Raw genomic sequence first — 20,482 nt, 5'->3', positions numbered from 1 at the left:
CTTTGTATCGCTATTAATCTATGTGCTACTCTAGTGATGTTATTAAAGTAGTCTATTCCTCCTTCATGATGTAATGGTGGCAGTGTGTGTGCAACATGTAGTACTTGGTGTAGGTTATGATTGTAATCTCTTGTAGATTATGGAGTTGACTATTACTATGATAGTATTGATGTGATCTATTCCCCCTTTCATAGTGTAATGGTGACAATGTGTATGCTATGTTAGTACTCGGTCTAAATTGCAAAGATCTATTATGCTCTAAAGGTTACTTAAATATGAATGCCGAATGTTGTGGCGCTTGTTTACTCCGGCTTGAGGGAGCTCTTGTAGCCCTACACAATGAATGGTGTTTGTCATCCAACAAAAGAGTGTATGTAGCACAAGTGAGGAGAAGTTATTAATTTATTATGTGATCAATGTTGAGAGTGTCCACTAGTGAAAGTATGATCCCTAGGCCTTGTTTCCAAATACTACAAACATCGCTTGTTTCATCGTTTTACCGCATCTTTACTTCCTGCAATATTACCACCATCTATATCACCTGTGTTTTACTATCTCTTCTCCGAACTAGTGCACCTATACATCTGACAAGTGTATTAGGTGTGTTGGGGACACAAGAGACTTCTTGTATCTTAATTGCAGGGTTGCTTGAGAGGACTATCTTTGACCTCTACCTCCCTGAGTTCTATAAACCTTGGGTGATTCACTTAACGGAAAATTGCTGCTGTTCTACAAACCTCTGCTCTTGGAGGCCCAACACTGTCTACAAGAATAGAAGCACACGTAGACATCAAGCTATTTTCTGGCACCGTTGCCGGGGAGGTAAGGTAAAAGGTATTCACATCCTCCGACTACTAAGCTATTTCCTAGCACTGTTGCCGGTGTGTGAGTGCTCGAAGCTATCTCCTTTAGATTCCGCCATTTTATCTTTTTGTCTCTTGTTTTTATTTTCACTAGTTAGGCATAATGGAAAACAACAAAAAAATTAGTGAGCTTTTTAATCTTTTTCCTGATTTAGAATTGTTTGATGCGAAAATTAAAAAACCTATGGAATCTTATTTGCATGATAGTAGAAATGTTATTAGTATGAACACAATTACTGCTAATGCTATGGAAAAGTCTAAGCTTGGGGAAGCTAGTTTTTATGATCTTTGTAGCTTCCCAGTTTTAGGGGAGAAAATTTGCTCTGATGATACTTTATCTCCCATATGCGATAACTCTAATGATGCTTGTGATATTTTAAATCCACCTACTGAAAGTATTCCTTTCAAGATACCCATGAAAATTATTGAACGTGTTATGGATAACCGCTATGAAGGGGATGGAACTTTCCATCCTGGAGATCATTTACTGTTTTTGCAAGAATTATGCGGGTTATTCAAGTGTGCAAGTATCTCTATGGATGAAGTGAGGAAGAAACTATTCTCTATTTCGCTGTCTGGTAAAGCGGCGCATTGGTATAAATTGCTGAAGAATAGTCATTCTCTTGGTTGGGAGGAAATTGTATCTCTTTTTTATTCTAAATTTTATCCTCCTCATGAAGTGCATATTGATAGGAATTACATTTATAACTTTTATCCTCGTGATGAAGAGAGTATTTCCCAAGCATGGGGGAGATTGAAGTCACTAATGCTCAAATGTCCCATTCATGAGCTCCCCCATAATGTTATTATTAATAATTTTTATGCAAGGCTTTCAGGACATCACAAGGACTATCTAGACGCCTGTTTGGAGGGATCTTTCACAATCAAGGAGGTTGAAGCTAGATGGGATCTTCTTGATCGGATTGAGGAGAACGCTGAAGATTGGGAGAATGACAAAGGTAGAGAGTCAGGTATAAATTATGATTATGAATGCATTGAAACTTTTATGAATACTGATGAATTTTGAAATATGAGTGCTACTTATGGTCTTGACTCTCAAGTTGTTACAAATCTTTATAAAGCTTTTGCTTCTCATTTTGAATTGCCTAGGAAGAATTTTGATAAGTATCATGAACCTTTTAAAGACACTTGCATGAAGGATGAAACTCGTTATTAATGATTGCAATGAACATGTTCAAACTTCGAAAATGCTATTTCCTATAAGCATGTTAATTTTTGTGGAATACATAGACCTTGTGGAATTAATCAAATCGAAGATGAATATTGTATCCATCATAGGAATGAAAAAACTAGAAAGTGGTCTAGGGCTCTAGATGATCTTGGTGAAAAAGTGTGTGCCCTCTATCCTTTTATTTGTGAACTTTGCCATAAAGTTGGTCATTTTAATTTCCAATGCTCCTCCAATGATAATTCGAACCCCATGAGTGCTGAAAATTTGTATTGTGATGATGAAATTACTCCTAATCAGCATGATGAACTTACCTTATTTTTGAAGTGTGAAGAGTTATCAAGAAAAATTTCTTTGTTAGATATTAACGATCTTGATATTGATGATGTCCTGCATGGGTGTCTTTCTTATTGCATTAATAATTGCCATACAAATACTTACATACAAAATATTTTAGAAGATGACACTTTACCAAAATATGATAGGACCGCTGTGTGTTTCAAACTTATTAATGAAAAGGAGGAATCCTCCCAAGTTTCTTCTATTGTTTCTGGAAATAAATCAGGTTATGTGGAAAAGCTTTCCTTCAAGCCTCTTCCTCCTAAAGAAGGGAACGAGGAGAAGGAAAAGAAGAAGAAGGGAATGAAGAAGAGGAAGAAGAGGGGGAATAAGAAGAAAGAGGTAACGGCATATCCCCGCGTGTATGAGATAACAATAGGTAACCGTAAGTATGTTGCTCCTAATGATTATTATGATAATGAATCTGAGTACAATGATCTTCCTATGCCCTTTAACCATATTAGTGATCATGATTTGGAAGAGCACACTACCTTTGATATTGGAAATCTCTTTGGTACCGATTATGAAAGTAATGATGTTAGCACTATTCATGTTCCCTTAAATGATGATATTGAAAGCTCTAAGCTTGGGGATGTTATGCTTGAAGATCCTATATTTGAGACCTTTACTTTTAGTGAAAATGATGATATTATATATTCTGGTGTAGATAATCTTTATAGAGATGGATATGACACATGTTACAATTATCCTTATGAAACTTGTCATAGTTATGATGGCATTGCCAAAAACCATTCCCTTAGTATGCAACTTGTTTACCATGTTCAAATTCTTGATAATGATCCTGCTCCAATTACTATTAATGAGAAGAGTTTTTCTTATGTCAAAAATCATGATACCTTTATGCATATGAACCATGATAAGAATGTTTTAAATGATGGTTATATTGTGGATTTCATCAATGATGCTACTGAAAGTTATTATAAGAGAGGGAAACACGGTTGTATGCATCTTAATAATATTAAGTTTCCCCACTTCATGTTGAGAATTTTGAAGTTACTCGTGTTTTATCTTCCTATGCTTGTCACTTTGTTCTTTATGAATTTATTTGTGTACAAGATTCCTTTTCATAGGTAGTGGGTTAGGCTTAAATGTGTTTTGAATTTGCTTCTTGATGTTCTCTTTTGCTTCAACACTTATTTCTTGCGAGAGCATCATTAAAATTACTGAGCCCATCTTAATGGCTATAAAGAAAGAACTTCTTGGGAGATAACCCATGTGTTTATTTTACTACTGTATTGTTGAGTCTTGGAAGTTGTTACTACTGTAGCAACCTCTCCTTATCATGTTTTTGTGCCAAGTAAAGTCTCTATGGATAAGTTGATGCTAGATTTGGATTACTGCGCAGAAACAGATTTGCTGTCTGTCACGAATTTGCGTAGATCTCTCGGTAGAAGAGTCAAAAAAGTCTGCCAATTTACGTGCGTGATCCTCAGATATGTACGCAACTTTCATTAGTTTTGAGTTTTCCCGTTTGAGCAAGTTAAGTGCCTCTGTAAAATTCGTCTTTACGGACTGTTCTGTTTTGACAGATTCTGTCTTTTATTTCGCATTGCCGCTTTTGCTATGTTGAATGAGTTTCTTTGTTCCATTAACTTTCAGAAGCTTTGTGCAATGTCCAGAAGTGTTAAGAATGATTGTGTCACCTCTGAACATATGAATTTTTGATTATGCACTAACCCTCTAATGAGTTTTCTTGAAGTTTGGTGTGGAGGAAGTTTTCAAGGGTCAAGAGAAGAGGATGATATACTATGATCAAGAAGAGTGAAAGGTCTAAGCTTGGGGATGCGCGGTGGTTCATCCCTGCATATTTTAAGAAGACTCAAGCATCTAAGCTTGGGGATGCCCAAGGCATCCCCTTCTTCATCGACAACTTATCAGGTCACTTCTAGTGAAACTATATTTTTATTCCATCACATCTTATGTACTTTACTTGGAGCGTCTGTGTGCTTTTATTTTCGTTTTGTTATCTTATTTCTCTGAATAAATTCATGCTTGTGTGGGAGAGAGACACGCTCCGCTGTTGTATATGAACACATGTGTTCTTAGCTTTACTTTTAATGTTCATGGCGAAGGTTGAAACTGCTCCGTTAATTGTTATTTGGTTGGAAACAGAGAATGCTTCATGTGGTAAATGGTATATAGTCTAGAATAATTTGATACTTGGCAATTGTTGTGTTCAAATAGATCATGTTTAAGCTCTTGCATCATGTACTTTGCACCTATTAATGGAGAACTACCATAGAGCTTGTTGAAGTTTGGTTTGCATGACTGGTCTCTCTAAAGTCTAGATATTTTTTGGTAAAAGTGTTTGAACAACAAGGAAGACAGTGTAGAGTCTTATAATGCTTGCAATATGTTCTTATGTAAGTTTTGCTGTACCGGTTCATACTTGTGTTTGCTTCAAACAACCTTGCTAGCCTAGCCTTGTATTGAGAGGAATTCTTCTCGTGCATCCAAAATCCTTGAGCCAAAAACTATGCCATTTGTGTCCACCATACCTACCTACTACATGGTATTTTTCTGCCATTCCAAAGTAAATTGCTTGAGTGCTACCTTTAAAATTCCATCCTTTGTCTTTGCAATATATAGCTCATGGGAAAAATAGCTTAAAAACTATTGTGGTATTGAATATGTACTTATGTATCTTATTTCTTAATAAGTTGCTTGTTGAGCGATAACCATGTTCCTGGGGACGCCATCAACTATTTCACCTTTGTTGAATATCATGTGAGTTGCTATGCATGTTCGTCTTGTCTGAAGTAAGGGTGATTTATCATGATCAAATGGTTTGAGTATGCATATTGTTAGAGAAGAACATTGGGCCGCTAACTAAAGCCATGATCCATGGTGGAAGTTTCAGTTTGGACAACAATCCTCAATCTCTTGAGAATATTATCTGTTGTTTAATGCTTATGCATTAAAGAGGAGTCCATTATCTGTTGTCTATGTTGTCCCGGTATGGATGTCTAAGTTGAGAATAATCAAAAGCGAGAAATCCAATGCGAGCTTTCTCCTTAGACCTTTGTACAGGCGGTATAGAGGTACCCCTTTGTGACACTTGGTTGAAACATATGTTATGCAATGATAATCCATGTAAATCCAAGCTAATTAGGACAAGGTGCGGGCACTATTGGTATACTATGCATGAGGCTTGCAACTTATAGGATATCTTATACATAACACATATGCTTTATTACTACCGTTGACAAAATTGTTTCTTGTTTTCAAAATAAAAGCTCTAGCACAAATACAGCAATCCATGCTTCCCTCTTCGAAGGGCCATTCTTCTACTTTTATGTTGAGTCAGTTTACCTACTTCTTTCTATCTTAGAAGCAAACACTTCTGTTAACTGTGCATTCATTCTTACATACTTGCTTATTTGCATTCATCATATTACTTTGTGTTGACAATTATCCATGAGATAAACATGTTGAAGTTGAAAGCAACCGCTGAAACATATATCTTCCTTTGTGTTGCTTCAAAGCTTTCTACTAAGAATTTATTGCTTTATGAGTTAACTCTTATGCAAGACTTATTGATGCTTGTCTTGAAAGTACTATTCATGAAAAGTCTTTGCTATATGATTCAGTTGTTTAATCATCATCTTTACCATTGCTTTGAATCACTTCATTCATCTCATATGCTTTACAATATTGTTGATCAAGATTATGTTGGTAAGAAATTATTTGTTGTTATCGTTTACCTACTCGAGGGCGAGTAGGAACTAAGCTTGGGGATGCTTGATACGTCTCCAACGTATCTATAATTTCTGATGTTCCATGCTAGTTTTATGACAATACCTACATGTTTTGTTCACACTTTATATCGTTTTTATGCATTTTCCGGAACTAACCTATTAACAAGATGCCGAAGTGCCAGTTCCTGTTTTCTGTTGTTTTTGGTTCCAGAAAGGCTGTTCGGGCAATATTCTCGGAATTCGACGAAACGAAGACCAAACATCATAATTCACCGTGACGGACCAGGACACCGAAGGGGAGCCGGAGAGGGGCCAGGGGGGCCCACACCACCTGGCGGCGCGGCCAAGGAGGGGGGCGCGCCCAGGTGTGGGGAGCCCACCTCTGGCACCCCCTCGCACCGCCTCTTCGCCTATAAGACCCCTCGTGACCTAAAACTTCGATACGGATTGACGAAACTCCAGAAAGACTCCAGGGACGCCGCCACCATCGCGAAACTCCAATTCGGGGGACAGAAGTCTCTGTTCCGGCACGCCGCCGGGACGGGGAATTGCCCCCGGAAGGCATCTCCATCGACATCACCGCTATCTTCATCGCCGTTGCTGTCTCCCATGATGAGGAGGGATTAGTTCTCCCTCGAGGCTAAGGGCTGTACCGGTAGCTATGTGGTTAATCTCTCTCTCGTACTTCAATACAATGATCTCATGAATTTCCTTGCATGATTGAGATCCATATGATGAGCTTTGTATCGCTATTAATCTATGTGCTACTCTAGTGATGTTATTAAAGTAGTCTATTCCTCCTTCATGATGTAATGGTGATAGTGTGTGCATCATGTAGTACTTGGCGTAGGTTATGATTGTAATCTCTTGTAGATTATGGAGTTGATTATTACTTGATAGTATTGATGTGATCTATTCCCCCTTTCATAGTGTAATGGTGACAGTGTGTATGCTATGTTAGTACTCGGTCTAAATTGCAAAGATCTATTATGCTCTAAAGGTTACTTAAATATGAATGCCGAATGTTGTGGCGCTTGTTTACTCCGTCTTGAGGGAGCTCTTGTAGCCCTACACAATGAATGGTGTTTGTCATCCAACAAAAGAGTGTATGTAGCACAAGTGAGGAGAAGTTATTAATTTATTATGTGATCAATGTTGAGAGTGTCCACTAGTGAAAGTATGATCCCTAGGCCTTGTTTCCAAATACTGCAAATATCGCTTGTTTACTGTTTTACTGCATCTTTACTTCCTGCAATATTACCCCAGTCGAGGGACAAAGAAAGGATCAAATCTATTGTCAACAGAACCCTAGTTTTCATAATCAGTGAGTACTTTTCGGCTGAAACCTTCGAGATCTACTTGCCCTCTACTTCCAGCAAAACCCTAGTCTACGATCTGTAGGCATTGACAAATTAATCCTTTGTCAGTAGCACCTGCGGAGGCTATGTTGAACGCATGCTCTAGATGGAGCAAAGTCGCGGCGGTGTAGGAGATTGGGTGAGGGCAGCGCACGGCGACGCATGCAGGAGGATGGGAGGGAGCTGGTAGGATCCTTGCAGGAGTGGCGAACGGGGCTCGGTGGATACAGAGGCGAAACGCTGGTCAAGCTCTTCGTTAGCCAGAGAAACTTGGGGATAGAATGAAGGAAAAGAGATGAAGGATAGAAGCGGTGGGTGTGGGACCCGCGGACATGTGCCACGCGGGGGAGGCGGAGGACGCAGCTGTCGGATCCCCGGGTGATAGTTACCTTTTTTCCTTACGAAAAAGTTTGGCTCAGTGGTTCGATTGACGCCCACCTTGAATTCTCGATGGAGTGAATGGCGACATATTTCAAACTCCCTCCATCCACACAAGGATGTCTCAACTTTGAACAAATTTAAATGTATCTAATGCTAAAATAGGTCTAGATATAGTTAAATTTTAATAAAGTTGAGATATATTTTTCTAGACGGAGAGAGTATTATCCGAACTTTTGGTACAAGTCTTGGATTGAGCCTATACTTCTATACTTGGTACTTCCAAACGCAAATGCTTGAAACAAGAGATGTTATAATAAAAGCATTAAGAGAGTGTTCTAGCAAATATAGGCGATCTTCCTAAAAGTAATACATTATGTTTTTACTACTAGGTTCATTATTTTCTTAGTGTTTATTTTTTCCCCGCAAGAAACACTAAGAAAATAAAATGATCCATAACAGACAAGGAAGACACGTGGGACTCAAGGAGCAAAAGAATTTTATGGCAAGAAATAAGACAAATAAAAGCAAATGCTAATGTAAAGACGATCTAAAAATCTACCTCATAATATATTACTCATTGTCCAAGAACAAAAGATATTGGGAAATAATATCTGGTGGTAGTTTACGAGTAAATCCTAGATCATCTTCGCAACAAAGATGCATGGAAAAGAATAAAAAATAATTAAAGACCATGCAAAGGCATAGATTCTTGATATATTTAGAAGGCTACACAATCATGCAAAGTAATGATTAGCATAAAGCACATGGTTTCCCAAAAAAGAATATAGAGGAACAAATTGTGGAAAACCTTGCCAAGAAACTCACAAACAATAGCCAAAAGAAGAGCAATAAAACCATTTAGAAAATTTGGAACTTTGAGCAAACATGTCATATAGAAGCAATATAATTTACAATATCAATTCTATGTGACAAAACCTTAAATGTTCACATTTTCTAGGCTTCTAATATGCGCAAAGCATATTAATCCCCTCATAATGTGATAAAACAGTTATTCTCACAAGAGGCAAATAAGATCCAACTATTCAGGGATAATTAATGGACATTATAATTTGAATTTATCATAGGGATGCAATACCACATAGAGACTAGATAATCTTGCAATATTGATGGCAACAACTTGATGTGTACCAAATCGTTGGGACTTCAAGTGCATAGTGTTGTAGCGAGCGTCTTTTCCTCACAAGGATGACTCGAGGGTTATATCGAACTCTTGGGAAATTGGCTAGAGGCTCATTTCTTCTTCTCCTATTTTAGCAACTTGCAAAGCAAAATTTTTGTCTTGTGTCTCCAACTCCACTGTGTGGTTGTCAAGCACAAAGTTTCATATTAGTAATATCAACTATAAATATAAATAAAACAAAGTAAAGCAAATAAACTAAGCAAGCAAGATAAAGGTAATGAAAAGATGGTTGTTTTGAGTTTTGTGTGTTTACAAGTGAAGAAAGTATTTTTGTATTTCTGGATTGGTAAATTGCAGAAAATATTAAGTATGATAATTGTGTTGGAAAGGTGTTTCTTATGATTTAAAATGGTCCGGGGTTTATGGGTTAACTTGTCTACTCTCTTTTTAAGTTGTAGTGGACACAAAAAAATCATCAAAGACATAATATTGGTGGAAATTTAACATGTGTTTGATAAGCATTTATATGGGCATCACGCCCTATCATAGAGATGATGCAACACATCTCTCTTATACTCTTCAAAAAAGGGAAAACTCCAAGAAATCTTGAATTAGCAATCAACATAGTATAGTCTTAAGTAATTTAACATGATGTTTGAATCACAAATATGCTACCTTGACTAAACAAGATTATCTAAATGTCACAAGATAATTATAGCACATGAATTCACTTTATCTAGTGAGGCAGCAAAAGAAAGGTAAATACCATAGTAGATCTTGAATTTATTGTCACTATTCAATCACTACCACTACACACTTCTTCCCACACATGCTCTTGCATACAAGTTGGATCAGAACAAGTACTTAAGAACGGGGTACATGATTGATGACGTTGGGACTCCAAGTGCAAAGTGTTGCGTCAGCGAAGTATTTTCTCCACAAGGGTGACTCGAGGGTTTATATCGAACTCTCGGGGAACTGGATGAAAGAGTATCCTCTTCTCTCTTCTTCTAACAATCCTGCAGGTAAAGTAAATGTATTGTGTTCCCAACTCTACCATGTGGTTTGATACGTCTCCAACGTATCTATAATTTCTTATGTTCCATGCTAGTTTTATGACAATACCTACATGTTTTGTTCACACTTTATGAGGTTTTGATGCATTTTCCGGCACTAACCTATTAACAAGATGCTGAAGCGCTAGTTCCTGTTTTCTGCTGTTTTTGGTTTCAGAAATCCTACACAGGAAATATTCTCAGAATTGGACGAAACAAAAGCCCACGGTCTTATTTTTCCACGGAGCTTTGATACGTCTCCAACGTATCGATAATTTCTTATGTTCCATGCTACTTTATTGATGATACCTACATGTTTTATGCACATTATATGCCATATTTATGCATTTTCTGGAACTAACCTATTAACAAGATGCCGAAGAGCCGATTGCTTGTTTTCTGCTGTTTTTGGTTTCGAAATCCTAGTAAAGAAATATTCTCGGAATTGGACGAAACTTTCGCCCGTGGTCCTATTTTTGCACGAAGCTTCCGGAAGACCGAAGACCTAACGAAGTGGGGCCACGAGGCAGCCAGGAGGGTGGCCGGCGCGGCCCAAGCCCCGGCCGCGCCGACCTACCCCCGGGCCCCTCGTGTGGCCCCCGCGTTGACCCTCCGCCTACTTAAAGCTTCCGTCGCGAAACCCCCGGTACCGAGAGCCACGATACGGAAAACCTTACGGAGACGCGCCGCCGCGAATCCCATCTCGGGGGATTCGGAGATCGCCTCCGGCACCCCGCCGGAGAGGGGATTCATCTCCCGGAGGACTCTACACCGCCATGGTCGCCTCCGGAGTGATGAGTGAGTAGTTCACCCCTGGACCATGGGTCCATAGCCAGTAGCTAGATGGTCGTCTTCTCCTTGTTATGCTTCATTGTTAGATCTTGTGAGCTGCCTAACATGATCAAGATCATCTATATGTAATACTATATGTTGTGTTTGTCGGGATCCGATGGATAGAGAGTACTATGATTATGGTGATTATCAATCTATTGTTCATGTGTTGTTTATGATCTTGCATGCTCTCCGTTATTAGTAGAGGCTCTGGCCAAGTTTTTGCTCTTAACTCCAAGAGGGGGTATTTATGCTCGATAGTGGGTTCATGCCTTCATTGAATCCGGGATCGTGACGAGTAGGTTCTAAGGTTGTGATGTGCTGTTGCCACTAGGGATAAAACATTGATGCTATGTCTAAGGATGTAGTTGTTGATTACATTACGCACCATACTTAATGCAATTGTCTGTTGCTTTGCAACTTAATACTGGGGGGGGTTCGGACGATAACCTGAAGGTGGACTTTTTAGGCATAGATGCAGTTGGATGGCGGTCTATGTACTTTGTCGTAATGCCCGGATTAAATCTCACTATATTTATCATATCATGTATATGCATTGTTATGCCTTTCTCTATTTGTCAATTGCCCGACTCGTAATTTGTTCACCCAACATGCTTTTATCTTATGGGAGAGACACCTCTAGTGAACCGTGGACCCCGGTCCTATTCTTTACATAGCATACAATCTATCGCAATTGTGTTTACTCGTTTTCTTTGCAAACATCTTCCACTCGATACGTTTAATCCTTTGTTACGAGCAAGCCGGTGAGATTGACAACCTCACTGTTTCGTTGGGGCAAAGTACTTGGGTTGTGTTGTGCGAGTTCCGCGTTGGCGCCGGAATCCCTGGTGTTGCGCCGCATCACATTTCGCGACCATCAACCTTCAACGTGCTTCTTGGCTCCTCCTCGGTTCGATTAAACCTTGGTTTCTTTCCGAGGGAAAACTTGCCACTCGTGCGCATCATACCTTCCTCTTGGGGTTCCCAACGGACGTGTACATCTACGCGCATCAAGCTCGTTTTCCGGCGCCGTTGCCGGGGAGATCAAGACACGCTGCAAGGGGAGTCTCCACTTCTCAATCTCTTTACTTTGTTTTTGTCTTGCTTTATTTTATTTACTACTTTGTTTGCTGCACTAAAACAAAACACAAAAAAATTAGTTGCTAGTTTTACTTTATTTACTGTCTTGCTCTCTATATCAAAAACACAAAAAAAAATTAGTTACTTGCATTTACTTTATCTAGTTTGTTTTATTTACTGTTGCTAAAATGAATACCCCTGAAAATACTAAGTTGTGTGACTTCACAAATGCAAATAATAATGATTTCCTATGCACACCTATTGCTCCACTCTGCTACTACAACCAGAATTCTTTGAAATTAAACCTGCTTTACTGAACTTGGTCATGAGAGATCAATTTTCTGGTGTTAGTTCTGATGATGCTGCTGCCCATCTCAATAATTTTGTTGAACTTTGTGAAATGCAAAAGTATAAAGATGTAGATGGTGATATTATTAAATTGAAAGTGTTTCCTTTCTCATTAAGAGGAAGAGCTAAAGATTGGTTGCTATCTTTGCCTAAAAATAGTATTGATTCATGGACTAAATGCAAGGATGCTTTTATTGGTAGATATTATCCTCCCGCTAAAATTATATCTTTGAGAAGTAGCATAATGAATTTTAAACAATTAGATACTGAACATGTTGCTCAAGCATGGGAGAGAATGAAAACTTTGGTAAAGAATTGCCCAACCCATGGACTGACTACTTGGATGATCATCCAAACCTTCTATGCAGGACTAAATTTTTCTTCGCGGAATTTATTGGATTCAGCTGCTGGAGGTACCTTTATGTCCATCACATTGGGGGCGGCTACAAAACTTCTTGATGATATGATGATAAATTACTCTGAATGGCACACGGAAAGAGCTCCACAAGGTAAGAAGGTAAATTCTGTTGAAGAAACCCCTTCCTTGAGTGATAAGATTGATGTGATTATGTCTATGCTTGTGAATGGTAGATCTAATGTTGATCCAAATAATGTTCCTTTAGCTTCATTGGTTGCTCAAGAAGAAAATGTTGATGTGAATTTCATTAAAAATAATAATTTCAACAACAATGCTTATAGGAACAACTCGGTAATAACTATAGGCCATATCCTTCTGCTAATGGTAATGGTTATGGTAATTCTTATGGGAATTCTTACAACAATAATAGGAATGTACCCTCTGGTCTTGAAGCCATGCTTAAAGAATTTATTAGTACACAAACTGCTTTTAACAAATCTGTTGAGGAAAAGCTTGATAAAATTGATATTATTGCTTCTAGAGTTGATAGACTTGCCTCTGATGTTAATCTTTTAAAATTGAAAGTTATGCCTAATAATGATATTGATAATAAGATTACTACTACAGCAAATGCCATCCAAGTTAGAATTAATGAGAATATAAGATTAATGGCTGAACTGCGTGCTAGGTGGGATAGAGAAGAAAATGAAAAACTAGCTAAAGAGAATAATGTAGCTAAAGTTTGGACTATTACCACCACTAGTAATGCTAATTCTTCACATGTTGCTGCACCTCCTACTATCAATGGTAATATAATTGGTGTTGGCAATGTTTCTACTCCTAGTGCAAAGCGTACAAAACTGCACTCGAAATTGCTAAAACCGCCGAAACTGCTTGTGATAAAACTGCTGAAATTTTTTCCAACCTTGGGAACAATGATCCCATTGCTGTAGCTCATAATGATTTAGATTTTGATGATTGCCACATCTCTGAAGTTATAAAGTTCTTACAAAAACTTGCTAAAAGTCCTAATGCTAGTGCTATAAATTTAGCCTTTACAAAACATATTACAAATGCTCTCATAAAAGCTAGAGAAGAGAAACTAAAACTTGAAACTTCTATTCCTAGAAAGTTAGAAGATGGTTGGGAGCCCATCATTAAAATGAAATTCAATGACTTTGAATGTAATGCCCTATGTGATCTTGGTGCAAGTATTTCGTTATGCCTAAAAAGATTTATGATATGCTTGACTTGCCACCATTGAAGAATTGTTATTTGGATGTTAATCTTGCCGATAATGTTAAAAAGAAACCTTTGGGGAGGATTGATAATGTGCATATTATGGTTAACAATAACCTTGTCCCCGTTGATTTTGTTGTCTTGGATATCGAATGCAATGCATCTTGTCCAATTGTGTTGGGAAGACCTTTTCTTCGAATCTGTTGGTGCTCGTTATTGATATGAGGGAAGGTAATATTAAATATCAATTTCCTCTCAAGAAAGGTATGGAACACTTCCCTAGAAAGAGAATGAAGTTGCCTTTTGATTCTATTATTAGAACAAGCTATGATGTTGATGCTTCTACTCTCGATGTTACTTGATTTGCACTTTCGCGCCTAGCCGAAAGGCGTTAAAGAAAAGCGCTTATGGGAGACAACCCATGTTTTTACCTACAGCAATTTTTTTGTTTTGTTGAGTCTTGGAAGTTGTTTACTACTGTAGCAACCTCTCCTTATCATGTTTTTGTGCCAAGTAAAGTTTCTATGTCAAAGTTGATGTTATATTTGGGATCGCTGCGCAGAAACAGCATTGCTGTCTGTCACGAATCTGGGCACAGTTCTCTGTAGAAAATTCGAAAAAATCTGCCAATTTACGAGCGTGATCCTCAGATATGTACGCAACTTTCATTAGTTTTGAGTTTTTCCATTTGAGCAAGTCTGGTGCCATTACTAAATTCGTCTTTACGGACTGTTCTGTTTTTGACAGATTCTGCCTTTTATTTCGCATTGCCTCTTTTGCTATGTTGGATTTATTTCTTTGATCCATTAATGTCCAGTAGCATTATGCAATGTTCAGAAGTGAAAATAATGATTGTGTCACCTCTGAATGTGTGAATTATTAATTGTGCACTAACCCTCTAATGAGTTTGCTTGAAGTTTGGTGTGAAGGAAGTTTTCAAGGGTCAAGAGAGGAGTATGATACACTATGATCAAGAGGAGTGAAAGCTCTAAGCTTGGGGATGCCCCCGTGGTTCACCCCTGCATATTTTAAGAAGACTCAAGCGTCTAAGCTTGGGGATGCCCAAGGCATCCCCTTCTTCATCGACAACATCATCATGTTCCTCCCCTGAAACTATATTTTTATTCAATCACATCTTTTGTTCTTTGCTTGGAGCGTCGGTTTGTTTTTGTTTTTGTTTTGTTTGAATAAGATGGATCCTAGCATTCACTTTGTGGGAGAGAGACACGCTCCGCTGTTGCATATGGACACATGTGTCCTTAGGCTTTACTCATAATGTTCAAGGCGAAGTTTCTTCTTCGTTAAATTGTTATATGGTTGGAATTGGAAAATGCTACATGTAGTAATTCTAAAGCTGTCTTGGATAATGTGATACTTGGTAATTGTTGTGCTCATGTTTAAGCTCTTGCATCATATGCTTTGCACCCATTAATGAAGAAATACATAGAGCTTGCTAAAATTTGATTTGCATATTTGGTTTCTCTAAGGTCTAGATAATATCTAGTATTGAGTTTTGAACAACAAGGAAGACAGTGTAGAGTCTTATAATGTTTACAATATGTCTATTATGTGAGTTTTGCTGCACTTGTTCATCCTTGAGTTTGCTTCAAATAACCTTGCTAGCCTAAACCTTGTATCGAGAGGGAATACTTCTCATGCATCCAAAATCCTTGAGCCAACTACTATGCCATTTGTGTCCACCATAACTACCTACTACATGGTATTTCTCCGCCATTCCAAAGTAAATTGCTTGAGTGCTACCTTTAAAATTCCATCATTCACCTTTGCAATATATAGCTCATGGGACAAAATAGCCTTAAAAACTATCGTAGTATTGAATATGTACTTATGCACTTTATATTTTATTAAGTTGCTTGTTGTGCGATAACCATGCTTCGGGGAACGCCATCAACTATTGTTGAATATCATGTGAGTTGCTATGCATGTCCGTCTTGTCCGAAGGTCTATCATTTTAGTGGTTGGAGCATGCAAAATTGTTAGAGAAGAACATTGGGCCGCTAACTAAAGCCATGAACCATGGTGGAAGTTTCAGTTTTGGACATATATCCTCAATCTCATATGAGAACAATAATCATTGCTACATGCTTATGCATTTAAGAGGAGTCCATTATCCGTTGTCCATGTTGTCCCGGTATGGATGTCTAAGTTGAGAATAATCAAAAGCGAGAAATCCGAAATGCGAGCTTTCTCCTTAGACCTTTGTACAGGCGGCATGGAGGTACCCCTTTGTGACACTTGGTTGAAACATGGCATGCAAAGATCCGGTAGTCCAAGCTAAGTAGGACGAGGTGCGGGCACTATTAGTATACTATGCATGAGGCTTGCAGCTTGTAAGATATAATTTTCATAACTCATATGCTTTATTACTACCGTTGACAAAATTGTTTCATGTTTTCAAAATAAAAGCTCTAGCACAAATACAAGCAATCGATGCTTTCCTCTTGAAGGACCTTTCTTTTACTTTTATTGTTGAGTCGGCTTACCTATCTCCTTCCACCTAAGAAGCAAACACTTGTGTGAACTGTGCATTGATTCCTACATACTTGCATATTGCACTTGTTATATTACTTTATGTTGACAATATCCATGAGATATACATGTTATAAGTTGAAAGCAACCGCTGAAACTTAATCTTCCTATGTGTTGCTTCAACACCTTTACTTTGATTTATTGCTTTATGAGTTAACTCTTATGCAAGACTTATTGATGCTTGTCTTGAAGTACTATTCATGAAAAGTCTTTGCTTTATGATTCAGCTTGTTTACTCATGTCATTACCTTTGCTTTGATCGCTGCATTCATTACATATGTTTACAAATAGTATGATCAAGATTATGATGGCATGTCACTTCAGAAATTATCTTTGTTATCGTTTTACCTGCTCGGGACGAGCGGAACTAAGCTTAGGGATGCTGATACGTCTCCAACGTATCGATAATTTCTTATGTTCCATGCTACTTTATTGATGATACCTACATGTTTTATGCACATTATATGCCATATTTATGCATTTTCCGGAACTAACCTATTAACAAGATGCCGAAGAGCCGATTGCTTGTTTTCTCGCTGTTTTTGGTTTCAGAAATCCTAGTAAAGAAATATTCTCGGAATTGGACGAAACTTTCGCCCAGGGTCCTATTTTTGCACGAAGCTTCCAGAAGACCGAAGACCTAACGAAGTGGGGCCACGAGGCAGCCAGGAGGGTGGCCGGCGCGGCCCAAGCCCTGGCCGCGCCGACCTACCCCCGGGCCCCTCGTGTGGCCCCCCGCGTTGACCCTCCGCCTACTTAAAGCTTCCGTCGCGAAACCCCCGGCACCGAGAGCCACGATACGGAAAACCTTACGGAGACGCCGCCGCCGCGAATCCCATCTCGGGGGATTCCGGAGATCGCCTCCGGCACCCCGCCGGAGAGGGGATTCATCTCCCGGAGGACTCTACACCGCCATGGTCGCCTCCGGAGTGATGAGTGAGTAGTTCACCCCTGGACCATGGGTCCATAGCAGTAGCTAGATGGTCGTCTTCTCCTTGTTGTGCTTCATTGTTAGATCTTGTGAGCTGCCTAACATGATCAAGATCATCTATATGTAATACTATATGTTGTGTTTGTCGGGATCCGATGGATAGAGAGTACTATGATTATGGTGATTATCAATCTATTGTTCATGTGTTGTTTATGATCTTGCATGCTCTCCGTTATTAGTAGAGGCTCTGGCCAAGTTTTTGCTCTTAACTCCAAGAGGGGGTATTTATGCTCGATAGTGGGTTCATGCCTTCATTGAATCTGGGATCGTGACGAGTAGGTTCTAAGGTTGTGATGTGCTGTTGCCACTAGGGATAAAACATTGATGCTATGTCTAAGGATGTAGTTGTTGATTACATTACGCACCATACTTAATGCAATTGTCCGTTGCTTTGCAACTTAATACCGGAGGGGTTCGGACGATAACTCGAAGGTGGACTTTTTAGGCATAGATGCAGTTGGATGGCGGTCTATGTACTTTGTCGTAATGCCCGGATTAAATCTCACTATATTTATCATATCATGTATATGCATTGTTATGCCTTTCTCTATTTGTCAATTGCCCGACTGTAATTTGTTCACCCAACATGCTTTTATCTTATGGGAGAGACACCTCTAGTGAACTGTGGACCCCGGTCCTATTCTTTACATAGCATACAATCTACTGCAATTGTGTTTACTCTTTTCTTTGCAAACATCTTCCACTCGATACGTTTAATCCTTTGTTACAGCAAGCCGGTGAGATTGACAACCTCACTGTTTCGTTGGGGCAAAGTACTTGGGTTGTGTTGTGCAGGTTCCGCGTTGGCGCCGGAATCCCCGGTGTTGCGCCGCATCACATTTCGCGACCATCAACCTTCAACGTGCTTCTTGGCTCCTCCTGGTTCGATTAAACCTTGGTTTCTTTCTGAGGGAAAACTTGCCACTGTGCGCATCATACCTTCCTCTTGGGGTTCCCAACGGACGTGTACATCTACGCGCATCAAGCTTCCAGAAGACCGAAGAGGATACGAAGTGGGGCCACGAGGCGCCCTAACCATAGGGCGGCGCGGCCAGCATGGGGCCCGCGCCGGCCTATGGTGTGGGGCCCCCGTGCCTCCTCCGACTCTGCCCTTCCGCCTACTTAAACTCTCCGTCGTGAAAACCCTAGTACCGAGAGCCACGATACGAGAAAAGTTACTGAGACGCCGCCGCCGTCAATCCCATCTCGGGGGATTCAGGAGATCGCCTCCGGCACCCTGCCGGAGAGGGGAATCATCACCGGAGGGCTCTACATCACCATGCCCGCCTCCGGACTGATGCGTGAGTAGTTCATCCTTGGACTATGGGTTCATAGCAGTAGCTAGATGGTTGTCTTCTCCTCTTGTGCTATCATGTTTAGATCTTGTGAGCTGCCTCTCATGATCAAGATCATCTATTTGTAATACTACATGTTGTGTTTGGTGGGATCCGATGAATATGGAATACTATGTCAAGTTGATTATTGATCTATCATATATGTGTTGTTTATGTTCTTGCATGCTCTCCGTTGCTAGTAGAGGCTCGGCCAAGTTGATACTTGTAACTCCAAGAGGGAGTATTTATGCTCGATAGTGGGTTCATGCCTCCATTGAATCCGGGACGAGTGATGAAAAGTTCTAAGGTTGTGGATGTGCTGTTGCCACTAGGGATAAAACATCGATGCTTTGTCTAAGGATATTTGTGTTGATTACATTACGCACCATACTTAATGCAACTGTCTGTTGTTTGCAACTTAATACTGGAGGGGGTGCGGATGCTAACCTGAAGGTGGACTTTTTAGGCATAGATGCATGTTGGATGGCGGTCTATGTTCTTTGTCGTAATGCCCTGATTAAATCTCATAGTTATCATTATGATATGTATATGAATCTTTATTTGTCAATTGCCCACCTGTAATTTATTCACCCAACATGATATTTATCTTATTGGAGAGACACCACTAGTGAACTGTGGACCCCGGTCCATTCTTTTACATCTGAAATACAATCTACTGCAATCATTGTTCTCTGTTGTTCTTCGCAAACAAACATCATTCTCCACACCATATGTTTAATCCTATGTTTTCAGCAAGCCGGTGAGATTGACAACCTCACTGTTAAGTTGGGGCAAAGTATCTTGATTGTGTTGTGCAGGTTCCACATTGGCGCCGGAATAACTGGTGTTGCGCCGCACTACACTCCTCCACCAACAACCTTCACGTGGCTTTCATCTCCTACTGGTTCGATAAACCTTGGTTTCTTACTGAGGGAAAACTTACTGCTGTGCTCATCATACCTTCCTCTTGGGGTTCCCAACGGACGTGTGCTGTACCGTCACAAGGAAGCTTCTACGCGCTAGCAGCTATTTTTTCTAGCACCGTTGCCGGGGAGTAATCAAGACACTCTATCAAGCCCATCAACCGCCATCATGGTTGTCAAGCACAAGGTTTCGTGTAAGTAAATAACACAAGTAGAAATAAAAGAAGTAAAAAACTAAACTAGATAAAATAACTAAGTAACACTGTAAAGAGGTTGATTTTTTTTTGGTGTTTTGGATGCAAATAAGAAAAAGTAAATATTTTTGCATTTTCAGATTAAAATAGTGCAGCAAATAGAAAACAATGTAAAAGCAACTTCAGATTAAAGGTGTTTCTTATGATAAAATGTGGACCGGGGTTCATGCGTTCACTTGATATTCTCTCTTAAAGTGTTTCTTATGATAAAAAACAATTCATCAATGAGATATGAAGGTGCCGATAATATTATATGTAAGATCATAATAAATATGGCCATCACATCCTAATATAGAGATGATGCAACACATCTCTCTTATACTCCCTAAGAAATAAAATTCATAAATCTTGTATTAAGAATTAACAGAGCATAGAAATAAGTACTATGACATGAAGTTTGAATATCAAATATGCTACCTTGAACAAGCAAGATCATCATTACTGTCACATGATGAACATAACACATTCATTCACTTTATCCCTAGTGAGGTAGCAAAAGAAAGGCAAAGCCATAATAGATCTTGAACAT

The sequence above is a fragment of the Lolium rigidum genome, chromosome 3 (assembly GCF_022539505.1).
Source record: "Lolium rigidum isolate FL_2022 chromosome 3, APGP_CSIRO_Lrig_0.1, whole genome shotgun sequence".
Taxonomy (NCBI): domain Eukaryota; kingdom Viridiplantae; phylum Streptophyta; class Magnoliopsida; order Poales; family Poaceae; genus Lolium; species Lolium rigidum.
This window is presented reverse-complemented; position numbering follows the sequence as displayed.